The 16,364-nt window shown below is 39.6% G+C and overlaps 1 non-coding gene across 1 annotated transcript; it reads left to right on the top strand.

The window, feature by feature from the left end:
* Nucleotides 1-303: 303 nt before the first annotated feature.
* Nucleotides 304-375, top strand: TRNAC-GCA (transfer RNA cysteine (anticodon GCA)). The gene has a single exon. It is a non-coding gene; the product is annotated as a tRNA-Cys (tRNA).
* Nucleotides 376-16,364: the final 15,989 nt, after the last annotated feature.

Raw genomic sequence — 16,364 nt, 5'->3', positions numbered from 1 at the left:
CCTAGCATTTAGCACATAGTAACTGTACTGCCATAGCCTGTGGCTCAATAGTCTAATGACATTGACTTATTTGAGTTTTGTATTGGATTTCTGAATTAGCAGAGGGAGTTTGGTAATGGTAGACAGTTAAGTCCTTTTGAAGGAGGTTGACATTACCACTCATTACCTGTACATAATTTGGCCTTAGGCCAAACTACAGGGAGGGAATACAGCCCCACCCATCAGCAGAAAATTGGATTAAAGATTTACTGAACATGGCCCTGCCCACCAGAGCAAGACCCAGTTTTGCCCACAGCCAGTCCCTCCCATGTACCTCAGTTGGTAAAGAATCTGCCTGCAATGCAGGAGACCCAGGTTCAATCCCTGGGTTGGGAAGATCCCCCTGGAGAAGGAAATGGCAACCCACTCCAGTATTCTTGCCTGGAGAATCCCATGGACAGAGGAGCTGGAATGGCAAAGAGTCAGACACAACTGAGTGACTAAACCATCACCACAGTCCCTCCCACTAGGAAGCTTCCACAAACCTCTGATCCTCATCCATCAGAGGGCAGACAGAATGAAAACTACAGCCACAGAAAACTAACCAAACTGATCACATGGATCACAACCTTGCCTAACTCAAGGAAACTATGAGCCATGCCATGTAGGGCCACCCAAGATGGACGGGTCATGGTGGAGAGTTCTGACAAAACGTGGTCCACTGAAGAAGGGAGTGGCAAACCACTCTAGCATGAGTGCCTTGAGAACCCCATGAACAGTATGAGAAGGCAAAAAGATATAACACTGAAAGATGAACTCCCCAGGTTGGTAGGTGCCCACTATGCTAATGAAGAGGCTGAGTCAAAGCAGAAACAACACCCAGTTGTGGATGTGTCTGGTGGTGAAAGTAAAGTCTGATGCTATAAAGAACAATATTGCATAGGAACAGGGAATGTTAGGTCCATGAATCAAGGTAAATTGGAAGCAGTCAAATAGGAGATGGCAAGTGTGAACATCGACATTTTAGGAATCAGTGAACTAAAATGGACTGGAATAGGCAAATTTAATTCAGATGACCACTGAATCTACTACTCTGGGAAAGAATCCCTTAGAAGAAATGGAATAGCCCTCATAGTCAACAAAAGAGTCCAAAATGCAGTACTTCGGTGCAATCTCAAAAATGACAGAATGATCTCTGTTTGTTTCTGAAGCAAACCATTTAATATTACAGTAATCCAAGTCTGGGACTGGAATGCGAAAGTAGGAAGTCAAGAAACACCTGAAGTAACAGTCAACTTTGGCCTTGGAGTACAGAATGAAGCAGGGCAAAGGCTAATAGAGTTTTGCCAAGAGAACATACTGGTCATAGCACACACCATATCCCAACAACACAAGAGAAAACTCTACACATGGACATCACCAGATGGTCAACACCAAAATCAGATTGATTATATTCTTTGCAGCCAAAGACAGAGAAGCTCTATACAGTCAGCAAAAACAAGACCGGAAGTGGACTGTGGCTCAGATCATGAACTCCTTATTGCCAAATTCAGACTTAAATTGAATAAAGTGGGGAAAACCACTAGACCATTCAGGTATGACCTAAATCAAATCCATTATGACTATACAGTGGAAGTGAGAAATTGATTTAAGGGACCAGATCTGATAGAGTGCCTGATGAACTATGGACAGAGGTTCATGACACTGTACAGGAGACAGGGATCAAGACCACCCCCAAGAAAAAGAAATGCAAAAAAGCAAAATGGCTGTCTGAGGAGGCCTTACAAATAGCTGTGAAAAGAATGGAAGGGAAAAGCAAAGGAGAAAAGGAAAGATATAAGCATCTGAATGCAGAGTTCCAAAGAATAGCAAGGAGAGATAAGAAAACCTTCCTCAGTGATCAATGCAAAGAAATAGAGGAAAACAATAGAACGGGAAAGATTAGAGATCTCATCAAGAAAATTAGAGATAACCAAGGGAACGTTTCAGGCAAAGATGGGCTCAATAAAGGACAGAAATGGGATGGACTTAACAGAAGCAGAAGATATTAAGAAGAGGTGGCAAGAATATACAGAAGAACTGTACAAAAAAGATCTTCACGACCCAGATAATCATGATAGTGTGATCACTCACACTTACCTAGACCCAGACATCCTGGAATGTGAAGTCAAATGGGACTTAGGAAGCATCACTAAGAACAAAGCTAGTGGAGGTGATGGAATTCCAGTTAAGCTATTTCAAATCCTAAAAGATGATGCTTTGAAAGTGCTGGACTCAATATGCCAGCAAATTTGGAAAACTCAGCAGTGGCCACAGGACTGGAAAAGGGCAGTTTTCATTCCAATCCCAAAGAAAGGCAATGCCAAAGAATGCTCAAACTACCACATAATTGCAGTCATCTCACACACCAGTAAAGAAAGGCTCAAAATTCTTCAAGCCAGGCTTCAGTAATATGTGAACCGTGAACTTCCAGATGTTCAAGCTGGTTTTAGAAAAGTAGAGGAACCACAGATCAAATATGCAACATCCACTGGATCATTAAAAAAGCAAGAGAGTTTCAGGAAAACATCTGTTTCTGCTTTATTGACTATGTCAAAGCCTTTGACTGTGTGGATCACAATAAACTGTGGAAAATTCTGAAGGAGATGGGAATACCAGACCACCTGATCTGCCTCTTGAGAAACCTGTATGCTGGTCAGGAAGCAACAGTTAGAACTGGACATGAAACAAGAGACTGGTTCCAAATAGGAAAAGGAGTATGTCAAGGCTGTATATTGTCACCCTGCTTAGTTAACTTATATGCAGAGTACATCATGAGAAATGCTGGGCTGGAAGAAGCACAAGCTAGAATCAAGATTGCTAGGAGAAATATCAATAACCTCAGATATGCATATGACACCACCCTTTTGGCAGAAAGTGAAGAAGAACTGAAGAGCCTCTTGATTAAACTGAAAGTGGAGAGTAAAAATGTTGGCTTAAAGCTCAACATTCAGAAAATGAAGATCATGGCATCTGGTCCCATCAGTTCAGTTCAGTTCGGTTCAGTTCAGTCTCTCAGTAGTGTCCAACTCTTTGCGACCCCATGAGTTGCAGCACACCAGGCCTTCTTGTCCATCACCATCTCCCAGAGTTCACTCAGACTCATGTCCATTGAGTCGGTGATGCCATCCAGCCATCTCATCCTCTGTCATCCCCTTCTCCTCCTGCCCCCAATCCCTCCCAGCATCAGAGTCTTTTCCAATGAGTCAACTCTTCACATGAGGTGGCCAAAGTACTGGAGTTTCAGCTTTAGCATCATTCCTTCCAAAGAACACCCAGGGTTGATCTCCTTTAGAATGGACTGGTTGGATCTCCTTGCAGTCCAAGGGACTCTCAAGAGTCTTCTCCAACACCAAAGTTCAAAACATTCAGAAAACTAAGATCATGGCATCTGGTCCCATCACTTCATGGTAAATAGATTGGCAAACAGTGGAAACAGTGGCTGACTTAATTTTTTGGTCTTCAAAATCACTGCAGGTGGTGATTGCAGCCATGAAATTAAAAGACACTTGCTCCTTGGAAGAAAAGCTATGACAAACCTGGACAGCATATTAAGAAATAGGCCAATACAGTATACTAACACATATATATGGAATTTAGAAAGATGGTAACGACAACCCTGTATGCGAGACAGCAAAAGAGACACAGATGTATAGAACGGTCTTTTGGACTCTGTCGGGGGGGGGGGGCGATGATTTGGGAGAATGGCATTAAAATATGTATAATATCATATAAGAAATGAATCACCACTCGAGGTTCGATGCAGGATACAGGAAGCTTGGGGCTGGTGCACTGGGATGACCCAGAGGGATGGTATGGGGAGGGAGATGGGAGGGGAGTTCAGGGTGGGGAACACGTGTACACCCGTGGCGGATGCATGTTGATGTATGGCAAAACCAATACAATATTGTAAAGTAAAATAATAATAATAATACATGAAAATATAAAAAAAAAGAAAAAAAGAAATAGAGACATTACTTTGCCAACAAAGGTCCATATAGTCCAAGCTGTGGTTTTTCCAGTAGTCAAGTATGGATGTGAAAGTTGGACCATAAAGAAAGCTGAGCATGAAAGAATTAATGCTTTTGAACTGTGGTGTTGGAGAAGACTCTTGAGAATCCCTTGGACTGTGTGGAGATCAAACCTGTCAATCATAAAGGAAATCAATCCTGAATATTCATTAGAAGGACTGATGCTGAACTGAAGCTCCAATACTTTGGCCATCTGATGCGAAGAGCCGAATGAGTAGAAAAGACCCTGTGCTGGGAAAGATTGAAGGTAGTAGGAGAAGGGGACGACAGAGGATGTGATGGTGGGTGGCATCACTGATTCAATGGACATGAGTTTGAGCAAGCTCTGGGAGATGGTGAAGGACAGGGAAGCCTGGTGTGCTGCAGTCCGTGGGGTTGCAAAGAGTTGGACATGACTGAGCAACTGAACAACAAGACAGTTAAGACTCAACTGTAGGTAAAATTGTGAAAGACACTTGAAGCTATTGACCAGTGTACATTGTGGCTGATGCCCATGGCTGAATTTGCCTCTTTCACAGAGAATTGTACAGTATATATTATAATGTGTTTTTGGAAGCAGAATCTATGGTAAAGCTTCTCTAGGCTACAAACTATGCTTCCAACTTTTACTCTTTTGTGGCAAATCCTATGTCCAGACCAACTCACAACACTTAGTTTTTCACTGTCTTGTGAATTCCCCCAGAGTGAAATATGTCCTTTATTTTGTGTGTGTGTGTGTCCTTTATTTATCTTTGAGCACTGCCTTGGTAAATGCTTATGGAGCTAGAAAGTTGATTTCCATTTAATACATGTCTGTTTTAACTTTTCTTTCATATAGAATTAAGAACATGATACAATTAGAATCATACAATTAGAAAGCACCTAGAGAAACTGTAGTCCAACCGTCTCATTTTATGCATGAGGAAATTAACCCAAAGAGAGATGAAGTGATTTGTGGAAGGTCATATAGTGAGTTACTTCCAGACCTGGATCTAGAACCCAGGTCTTCAGAGATCTATCCTGAGGCTGTTTGCTGCTCTAAGAGATTACATTTGAAAATGTGTTAATAATATCTGACATTTACTTACTATAGTCTGGATGTAATTAATAGCACTTTACATTTATTAACTCATACTTTCCTCTTGACAACCCTGCAGAATAGGTACAACTTTTTGTTTGTTTAACTACAATAGAGTGGTTACAACTTACAGAGTTCCCACTGTGAATCAAACAATTTGATTTCGTGTTACTTAAAGAGAGATCACTATTTCTTTTTTTTTAATTTATTTATTTTCAATTGGAGGATAGTTGCTTTACAATATTATGTTGTTTTCTGCCATATATCAACATGAATCAGTCATAGGTATACATATGTCCCCTCCCGCTTGAACCTCCCTCTCACCTCTGCAGTGTTCATCACAACACTATTTACTATACCTAGGACATGGAAGCACCTAGATGTCCATCAACAGATGAATGGATAAAGATGTAGTGGTACATATACACAATGGAATATTACTCAGCTATAAAAATACATTTGAGTCAATTCTAGTGAGGTGGATGAACCTAGAGCCTATTATGCAGAGTGAAGTAAGTCAGAAAGAGAAAGACAAATATCGTATATTAATGCACGTATGTGGAACCTAGAAAGATGGTACTGATGAATCTATTTGCAAAGCAGCAGTGGAAACACAGACATAAAGAACAGAATTATGGAGAAATCATTATTTCTTCAACTTCAAACCTTCAGCCTTGAAATATATTTTTATTAGGGCTAAGGAGATATAATCTGAAGAACCTACTACTAAAACCTTGAGGTCATACTGTCCAAAACCCCTCACTGCAGATGTATAGTTAAGCTGAAATGGCTAACTTAACATCACATGGCTGTTTAGTGACAGATTCAAGACCAGAACCCCAGCCTCTTCATCCTCTCTGTGCTCCTCATTCTTCTCAACCACTACTTCATCCACTTGTTCTTTAAAGGAGGTGTCTGCATGAATGACCCGTTTAACACCACCTGACCACAGGTTTTCTTCTCTCCAGGACAAGGTGTGAACAACCATATCTTGGGTCTCTGTACCGACCTCTGGGGGCTTGAAGAAACTGCCCTCTGCTTGAGTGTGGAGGCGCTGTCCTCTGACTATCATTCATGGGGAACCGAACCACTAAGTGTTCCCTGAGGTTCACAAGGAATAAAGGGTGCAATAAAGCGATGTGTGTGTGCTCAATGACTCTTTGTGACCCTTTGGACTGTAGCCCACCAGGCTCCTCTGTCCGTGGGATTTTTCAGGCAAGAATACTGGAGTGGATTGCCATTTCCTCCTCCAGGGGATCTTCTTACTGATGGATCCAACCTGCATCTCCTGCGTCTCCTGCATTGCAGGAGGATTATTTACCAGGTGAGCTATTGGGGAAGCCCAGAGATAGCAATAGGTGGAAGCAAAATATTTTGCCAAATGCCTTCCTAGAAAATTATTTTCCAGCTGCAGTCATATTTACTGTTGCAAGGGCATGTGCAATTGTGACCTTGCTCAGCATTTGGCTTCTCCCACCTGCCCTCAGGGCATATCTGTAACCTGGCTAGAAGCTTTTCTGTGAGAAATCTGGGAGCTCCAGCCCCTGACTCTCATCCACCCCAAACCAGGACACTGTGATTACCTTTGTGTGTTACGAGATAAGGGTGCAGAAAGAATTAGAGGAGGACCTGTCGTTCAGTTTAAATCCAATGTAATTGTCACAGGCTCATCTTTGAGGGCTTTATGGAGGAAATAAGCCCATCAGGTTGCAAGGCTAATTTTTCTGTCCAGTCCTATAAAGGAACTATCCTCAATAAATCATCTTCCTAATGGATATGATGGAATTATTCTTCCAGGAAGGCTGAACCTGGAGGAATGCACAAACATATGTCCCTCTCAAGGGCAATAGGAAGCAAATACAGAGCCATAGCTGCCTGGGAGGGTCTAAGGCTTCTGAGGGATTTGTTCCACATCTCTCTCTCTCAGGTCATTTTTTTTTTTTTTTAAGATAAAAAAATCCACTGTATTTGCTAAAAAGAACAAACAAAAGCAGTTCACCCATTTCTTGTCCCCTTCCTTGCAACCACTAATCTGTTATTTTTTAAACACACTCACACACACACACACACACACATATATACCCATCCCTTAGATTCCACATTTAAGAGAGATTATATGGTACTTAATCATTCTCTGACTCATCTCACTTAGCATAATGTTCTTGAAAACCATCCATGTTGTCACAAATGGCAAGATTTCATTATTTTTTATGACTTTTATCATTCCACTGTACATTTTCTTCTTCCATTCATTAATGGATGGACACACAAATTGTTTCCATATCTTGGCTATTGTAAATAATGCTGCAATGAACATAGGAGTACAGATATCTTTTTGAGTTAGTGTTTTTGTTTCCTTTGGATAAATACCCACAAATAGAATTGTTGGATTCTAGATCATATGGCATTTCTATTTTTAAATTTTTGAGGAATCTCCTCATTATTTTCCACAGTGACTGTTTTCTCCATTAGCACACACACAGAGGTTCCCTTTTCTCCATATCCTCACCAACACTTGTTATTTCTTGTCTTTTTGATAATAGACATTCTAATTGGTGTGAAGTGAGATTTCATTGTGATTTTGATTTGCAGTTCATGGTGGTTAATGATGTTGAGCACTTTTTCCATGTATATGTTGTTTATCCGTGTGTATTCTTTAGAAAAAGATCTATTCAAATTCTCTCTCCGTTTTTGATCAGGCTTCTCTTTCTTGATGTCCAGTCATATGGATTCTTTATGTTAATATATTTTCAATACTAGCCCCTTATCAGATATATGATTTAAAAATATTTCTCCCATTCAGTAGGTTGTCTTTTTGTTCATGGTTTTCTCTGCTGTACAGAGCTAGTTGCTTTGATTTAGCTCCACTTGTTTGATTTTGCTTTTGTCACTTTTGCTTTTGGTGTCAAAGCCAAAAATATCATCACTAAGACTGACGTCAAGGAACTTGCCACTTACGTTTTCGTCTAGAAATGTTATGGTTCCAGATCTTATGTTCATTTTAATTGACTTTGAGTTAGTATTTGTGTGCGATGTAAGATAGTATTTTATGTGCAGTGTAAGCTTTTAAAGTAAAGCATGTGGTACAAACACAAGAACAGATAAAGGGAAAAAACGGGAACAACAACAGCAAAAAGCCCAGTGTAGCTAGATCCATGGATATATAGTAGCATCAGAAATTGGACGGGAGATGATAGCTTGTTTGTTACAGTGAGTTTGCAGCATTTCAACACTGGCTTACTTTTGTACCAACTGTGTCTGTAATACAATAGGAGCTCCATTTCACATCATGGACAAAATTGAACTCAACATGGATTAAAGAGCTAAATGTGAAATGTAGGACTAGAAATCAAATAGAACTTATTATGATTATTAATAACAAACCACAAGAGTACTTCTAGTGCTTGTGAACTTCATTAATGGAAATTATAGATATTTTTTCTGCCACATAAAGCTGTTGCATATTTCTCATCATTACTTTGAAATTATGGTAGTTATTAGATCGTTTGACAACTTTTCATTTAATGCTTTAATAAAGCAGTACACATATTACTATGTCACAAATGGAAAAATATTTTTATAACTGTATTTCAATAAATTGATTTCCTTTGCAATTCCAAATATTTCATTTTATGTTTTAAGAAAAATATTCTGAGAAGTCCATAAATTTCATCAGACTGCCAAAAGGCTCTATCATCCAATCATAAGATTCAGAAATTCTGAGAAAGGAGGAATAATCTGTGGGTGGAGGCAGAAACCAGATTGCAATGAATTGTGAAATGACTCCAACTGAGGACGTGACAATAGCTAAGAAGACTGATTTTGGGCAGTCAAGGGAAAGAAGTGATAGATAAAGGGATTAACAGGATCAAGAAGAAAACCATGAAGAAAAGCATGAGTGCCCGTAAGTTGCCGTGAAGGATCTGTTGGAAAGGTCAAGACTGAGAGGAGACAAGAGGGAGAGTGACTGAGTTTGTGAGGCCTCAGACAGAGTAGGATGGAACGGAAGAGGGAGCATGCTGGGGTGAGTTAGCCCCAGAGCAGATGGAAAGGACAGGCTCACATGTATGTACATTAGGAGAGAAGAAACAAGGACTTCCAATGCCTGACATCCAAAACCTTTAGGGGAAGGTATCGTTTAGAAGCTTTGTGCTTAAGAGTACAAAGGTATGGAGAAGGGAAGGTTGTTGACTAGAGGTTAGAAAATTATTGCAGAGCAGATCCTGGGGCTCTAGTGGTCTGCACCCGTCGAGTTGTAGCGGAGTCAATGCATCCAAACTAAGAAGACAGCTTAAAACAGTTGTGAGGGGAACTCAAGTGAAAGTCCCTCAGTTGTGTTGGACTCTTTGTGACCCCATGGACTATACTGGAGTGGGTAGCCTTTCCCTTCTCCAGGGGATCTTCCCAACCCAGGGATTGAACCCAGGTCTCCCACATTGAGGAGAGATTCTTTACCAGCTGAGCCACAAGGGAAGCCCAAAAATACTGAAGTGGGTAGCCTATCCCTTCTCCAGTGGATATTCCTGACCCAGGAATCAAACTGGGATCTCCTGGATTGCAGGTAAAATTCTTTACCAACTGAGCTATCAGGGAAGCCTGAGGGGAACTCAAGAGGGCCGTTAAAAACACACTGATCTGGAAACTTTTTTTTCCTGTGAAAATGGAAATATTTGGCTTTAATCATTCATAACATTATTTTATGTGGGGCTTCCCAGGTGGCACCGCGGTAAAGAATCCGACCACCAATGCAGGAGATGCAAGAGACACAGGTTGGATCCCTGAGTTGGGAAGATCCCTTGGAGGAGGGCATGGCAACCCACCTTAGTATTCTTGCCTAGAAAATCCCATGGACCGGGGAGCCTGGCAGTCCATGGGGGTCCCAAAGTCATGTTTAAAAGCTTTTATTTTAAAAAATCTTCAGAATTTTATATCTGTTGCCCTTCTTATTGAAATGAGCAGGAAATTTGGACTGTCTGGACTAGGAAACATGGACATGAACTAGGAAACATGACTGAAACCTGACATTGTTTTCTCTTTAAGGCAACAGCATTAACCTTAACACACAGCAAAACATTCTATATTTTATACCTTATTTTACAGTTAAAATTACTATTGTTATTTGGAAATGCTCTTGTCTTTGGACTAAATGTAATAAAATATAAAAACTTAATAATATTTAGCAATTTTAGTTTTGATTTTGGAAAATAAATTTAGCAATAACATCAAAGAGTTAAAATCAATTTCTTGGTTAACATTCTGATGAAAAAAATTCTGTAAGAATCGTAATAAAGCTTTTTTGTTCTGTTCTATATGCTTGCTTACAGAGAATATTGAATACATTAAAATCTTTTGCTTAATATATTACTTTTGTTATTTGTAGTTTAACTATTTGAAAAGCACCTTAAAAATGTAAAAATTGATTCAAATGGGAAAAGGAAGAATTCATCAAACTGGAGCCAACCATCTGTATTAATTAATGTGCAGGCATGTAAGTTGGTTCAGTTGTGTCCAACTCTTTGTGACCATATGGACTGTAGCCTGCCAGGCTCCTCCATCCATGGGATTCTCCAGGCAAGAATACTGGCATGGGTTGCCATGTCCTCCTCCAGGGGAATCTTCCTGACCCAGGGATTAAACTCACGTCTCTTATGTCTCCTGCGCTGGTGTGACTTCTTTACCACTAATGCCACCTGGTAAGCCTGTTAATTAATGTAAGCTTTTGTAAAAAAGAAAATGAAGACTTTAAAAACCCAATTGGAGACTTTCACTGCATATGAGTCCCTTCAAAATGATCACCTTGGAAATGCAGACACCTTTTCTAATGATGTTATCCTTACATTATTTATAGAACATGTCTTTCAGAATTTCCTCTGAATGCTGTTGCACTTTTTGTTGTTGTTGGTAATTATATTAGTCAAGTTGACACATAAAATTAATCATCATAATGATGTTTTCAGTAAGGGAAAAATCTTCCTTTTGGGGGAGGTAAGTTTAATTGAGAAATAGCAAAGTTCCTTAAGAAATGGGTCTGGTGAAATAGCAAACAAACTATTGTGGTCAAAGACAGAAAAAGCATGGCCACAGTGTAATGAGATGAATTTTCTTATGATGGACAGAAAAAAAAAAAAAAAAAAAAACCTCCAGAAATGCTTCTGAGGATGACATCAGTCATGCATGTGAGCTAAATTAGAAAGGCAGGTAGGATTCAAATTACAGATGCTGGCATTGCAAAGCTGCTTGAATGTAATTTTAAATTCAATAGGGGATCCATTAAAGGTTTTTGAGCAGTAGGATGAGATCTAGGACTTTGTGATTTTCTTCAGTTGTACTGATATAATAACCTTTTCAGGAAAAGGAAATGATTTGACATTATTGGTCGACTGATACTCTATTCTTCTCTTTTCTAAAAAATAATTTTCCTTGATGGAGAGTATGGTAGTGAGAGAGGGCAAAGGGGGAAGATTAATTGTTGATAATCACTGTGATACTAGACCATTAATTAATTAATTAAATGAGTCAAATCACTGAAATCATTATCATTTTTTTAATTCTTTTAAAATTATATAATAAGCACCTCTTATGGGGTCACATAATATATCTTATTTGTCTCCTCTACACCTTCTATAATGCTAAAAATTTAGAAATAATATTTCATCAAGGCATAGCTGATGAGTGGTCATTTACTCTTAAATCTCAGGTGGTGCAGTAGTAAAGAATCCACCTGCCTATGCAGGAGATGCAAGAGATATGGGTTTGATCCCCATGTCAGGAAGATTCCCTGGAGAAAGGAATGGCAATCTACTCAAGTATTCTTCCCTGGAAGACTCCATAGGTACCCGGAAGGCTACAGTCCATGGAGTAGCAAAGAGTCAGACATGACTGAACACACACACAAACCTCTTTTTCTATTCGAGGGTATCAACATTCACTTAGCCTACTTAGAAATTTCTGAGTTATTCTAGACACTTTCCTATGACATTTACATTAAATAGACAACCAACTCCTATTTTGCCAACAACATCACTGCCTTGTTTTAGGTTCCCATGAGCTGTCTATAAACTTCAGTGGTCTTATTTATCTTTTAAAATACAGTGTCACTTCCTTCAATAAATTTATCTGTTCATTCATTTAATCCTGCAAATAATAACCAGGCAGTGTATTAGGCTCTGAGTCTGTTATAGCAAACAAAGTAGACACTATACCTGATTTCATGGATGTGTAATTTAATGGGAAGTTGGGTGTAAACATATCTATGGATATGAATTGTAATCAGTGCTATGAAGAAAAAGAATAGCAAGGTTAGAGAGAAAAGGTGCTGGAGCCAAATTATTCTTTCTAAAGATCAAATCTGATCATATCTAAAATCTTTCCTTCAGTTGTCTGCAAGATTAAATACAGACTACTTTGAGTGGCTCACAAGGGACCATATGTTTGTACCTTAATGTCTAGCATAATGCCAAACTCACAGAGGTCAATGATATTAGTGGAAAGAATGAATATTAATCTTAAAAATGGTTTTAAGACAATCTTCCATTTACACACATTAACAAAATTTGTTTATTTTGAAACAGATTGCCAAATACTTCATTAAAAAGGAAAGAATGTGCTTCCATCAATTTTCGAGCCCAGATTACATCCAGAACATTTTTTTTTTGTCCTTGAAAACACTACTAGAATTTTAACTGAAATATCAGAAATGTGCTATTACTATAATGTGTAAAACATTGCTTTTTTGTGTGTCAGGAGAAGCCTGTAGTAAGGGTGGTGAAAAACAGATTGACATTTGGTCATTATTTCTTATCAAGGGTGTTTTACTTGTAATGCTATTTGACAGCTATATTCTAGGTCTGACAGCATTGAACCAGCGTAATTCCCACTGAACTGCTCTAAATAGGCAGTATTGCAATCAGTTTAACAACCCCTGGAGGCAATAAAATCTCTCCTTTGAACGAATACTCAAGGGGAAGAAATCTAAGATTTATAAAGGGCAGCAAGTATTCAAGAAAGGGGCAAAGTTTATGTGTGAGCCTATAATTGATGTTTCCTTTGTTGGAAAAGGAAGCTTGAGGATGCTTTAAGAATTAATCTTTAACAAGTTCTAATCTGCACTAACAAGTGTGTTCAGATGAGTGAAAGAGATATGTGATTCTGAGAGTTAAGTTGCTTCCAGCCAGCTAAGAAAATTTAAAGGGGTCTTAAAAGTATGAGAACACTTTAAAATTAAACCAGAAGACTTAAGCCATGTTTCTTTGATGTCTATGCCAGAGGGTCACTGTCATTAACAGTGTTGATTAAACTTTATGATTGGTTCATGGTTTGTACTTAATATGTATGTACCTGTATGAAGAAAATTTCAGTCAAATATAGTATCATACTTATTCCAAACGAACTTGCCAGTTCTCCTTCTGTTGATAGTACTTTAGTTAAACACAAATTTAGTCAAGGTTAATTAAGACTATCCTAGCTTTAATCTACTTCTATCACTATTGGCTGTGCATCCTTGGGAGTATTATGGCATCATTCACAGTTTTCTCATCTGCAAAATGGAATTCAGAGTTCTTATTACTGGGGAGGTTTGAAGGTATGTAGCTGAAGAAAATGGCAACCCACTCCAGTATTCTTGCCTGGAGAATCCCAGGGACAGAGGAGCCTGGTGGGCTGCCGTCTATGGGGTCGCACAGAGTCGGACACGACTGAAGTGACTTAGCAGAAGCAGTAGCAGCAGCAGCAGCTGAAGAAGAGTGCCTCATTCAATGTGGGTCACAGATAATAGCTGAAGCTATGTGTTAAGCAACTATTAATTTTAAGCTGCTTGATACTCTCAGTAACCATATGAGGTTGGGTATAATAGTACAGTAGAGAGGGTACTTTGAGGGTGGGGCTTTCTTAGGAGAAATAGGTTGGGATACAGAATGAACTTAATTCTCTATTTTGGACCCAGATGCTAGGGAAGTAGCTTTGTCCCTGTCAGTGAACTCCAGGGATGTTGGTCCTGAAACTGTGGAATTCTTTAGCATGTCAGTGTTCTTGTCTTTCTCTAGAGGGTGGTGGGGGCAGGCACTACCATCAGAATGTCAGAGAAACCTATCTTCACCTCTCTGTTTTTTATAAATGACTGTGTGTGATTGTGTGTGTGTGTTGGCTTGGTCACTTTCATGCATTGGAGAAGGAAATGGCAACCCACTCCAGTGTTCTTGCCTGGAGAATTCCAGGGACAGGGGAGCCTGGTGGGCTGCCGTCTATGGAGTCGCGCAGAGTCGGACACGACTGAAGTGACTCAGCAGCAGCAGCAGCAGCTCTTTTATCTCACTGTTTACATCTATGTTGTATATGCAACTTCTGTAGCACTAGCAGGATTTCTTTGTATAAATGGTTCCTGCCTAGGACTCTCATCTTTCACCATTTATTTAACTTAATAAATTCTGTTCATCTTTTGGGTCTCAGCTTAAACGCTGTGTCTCCCAGCAAGCTTTCTTTGAGTCCTCAAGTCTTGAGAGCCCCTTCCCACCATGTGCCCTTACAGAGCTCCAGTCCCCTGACACCCTGTCTCCTGCGCTGTCATCGTAGGAGGCATTCTTGTTCCCTGATAGTACCCGTTTCTTTACTTCTGAGCATATGAGAGGTTTGCACCTTCTCAACTTCTGGAAGTCCGGTGAAGCCATATGGTTTGACTTGGCTGATAATTTGCGAGCAAAATGCTCTGTGCTCATGTCCTTCTCTCTTTTCTGCCATGGCAATTCCACAGACCTATGCTGATAATGGAGAGGCAGTGGTGAGGCATCACGTGGAGGGCGGCTGCCATGGAGAGTTGTCAAGACACACAATAGACACACAATAGACACTGTGTCAGATATATACCTTTGTGGCTTTCTAGCCACTGAGTTTTGGGGGTTGCTGGTTACTGCAATATATCTTGGCTGATATGGTCATTGATGGGCCATCATACGGCTTCCTCACCTGTCTATATAGATCTTTAAGAGAAGTAATTGTCTTGTTCATCATCCTGTCCCTGGAGCCCTGTTACAGGACTGCCTGGCATATGGTAGGCAACTAATAAATCATTCATGGACTGAAATAATGATTCTATATCAAGGAAGGAGCTATCTAAAGATCTGATTTCCACAGTAATCAAACCCTTGGCATGTTGCTGTTGTGAGAAAAAAGTGATGAAGAAATATTATTTGAGGAGAAAAATATTGTTTATGATTCAGTATCTAAAGCTGTTGAAAATAATTTTTTTTTTTTAGAAAAAAAGAAGATGCTTTATCATTGAAAGAAAGCTCCGTAGAGACAAAAAATAAAACGCACACTTCTTTTTATGGATAAACAATGGCATTTCTTTCCTCTCCTAGTGATTCTTACTCTGGTGAATCTTGATTTAGATTTTGCCTTCTTCAAGAAGCCCTCCTAGCCTCTGAAAGTCAAGACTACATTTTCTTCCTGTATGACCTCACTGCATCATTTACAACCTCTGTTGTAGCACTTATTACTTTAAATTGTATTTGCCTTTTTAAGAAACTCTAAGCTCTATGTTGATAGGCAGGGACTGTGTCTATTTCACAGTTACATCCCCAGAGCTTGGAACATGGTGAGTGTTGAATAAATATTAGTGGAATGAGTGAATAACTATAACAGCTAATATTTGTATACCACGTTAAGACATTTCTACATTTACTTTCTAAATTAATCTTCATATACAATCATGAAAAGTATATGCAATCATGAGGGCTTCTCTGGTGGCACAGCTGGTAAAGACTCCGTCTGTTATGTGGGAGACCTGGGTTCAGTCCCTGGGTTGGAAAGATCCCCTGGAAAAGAGAACGGCTACCCATTCCAGTATTCTGGCCTGGAGAATTCCATGGACTGTATAGTCCACGGGGTCACAAAGAGTCAGACATGACTGTGTGACTTTCACTTTCATACAATCATGAGAGGTAAGTATTACTTTCTCTGTTTCATTGATGAAGGAAAATGGGGCTCCATGAGTTTGCATGCCTTTACCAAAGAGCACCCACCTGTAAGTAGCAGAGTGGGATTCTCACTTTTCTGGTATTTATCTCACAGCACATTTTCTGTCATGGGTAGGGAGATTTGACTTGGGCTAATAATGGTGTGAAACAGCAAGGTTTCTGTGTGGAATGCCAGATACTTTATGATTTTAGTCATACTGGTTCTGTATGAGCCAGAACTAATATTCCAAGCTCTCTGGGGGAGATTCTTAGTTTAAGGGTTAAAAAAAAAATAATGCTGGATTCAGG

The sequence above is a fragment of the Bubalus kerabau genome, chromosome 6 (genome assembly GCF_029407905.1).
Source record: "Bubalus kerabau isolate K-KA32 ecotype Philippines breed swamp buffalo chromosome 6, PCC_UOA_SB_1v2, whole genome shotgun sequence".
Lineage (NCBI taxonomy): Eukaryota > Metazoa > Chordata > Mammalia > Artiodactyla > Bovidae > Bubalus > Bubalus kerabau.
This window is presented reverse-complemented; position numbering and strand designations above follow the sequence as displayed.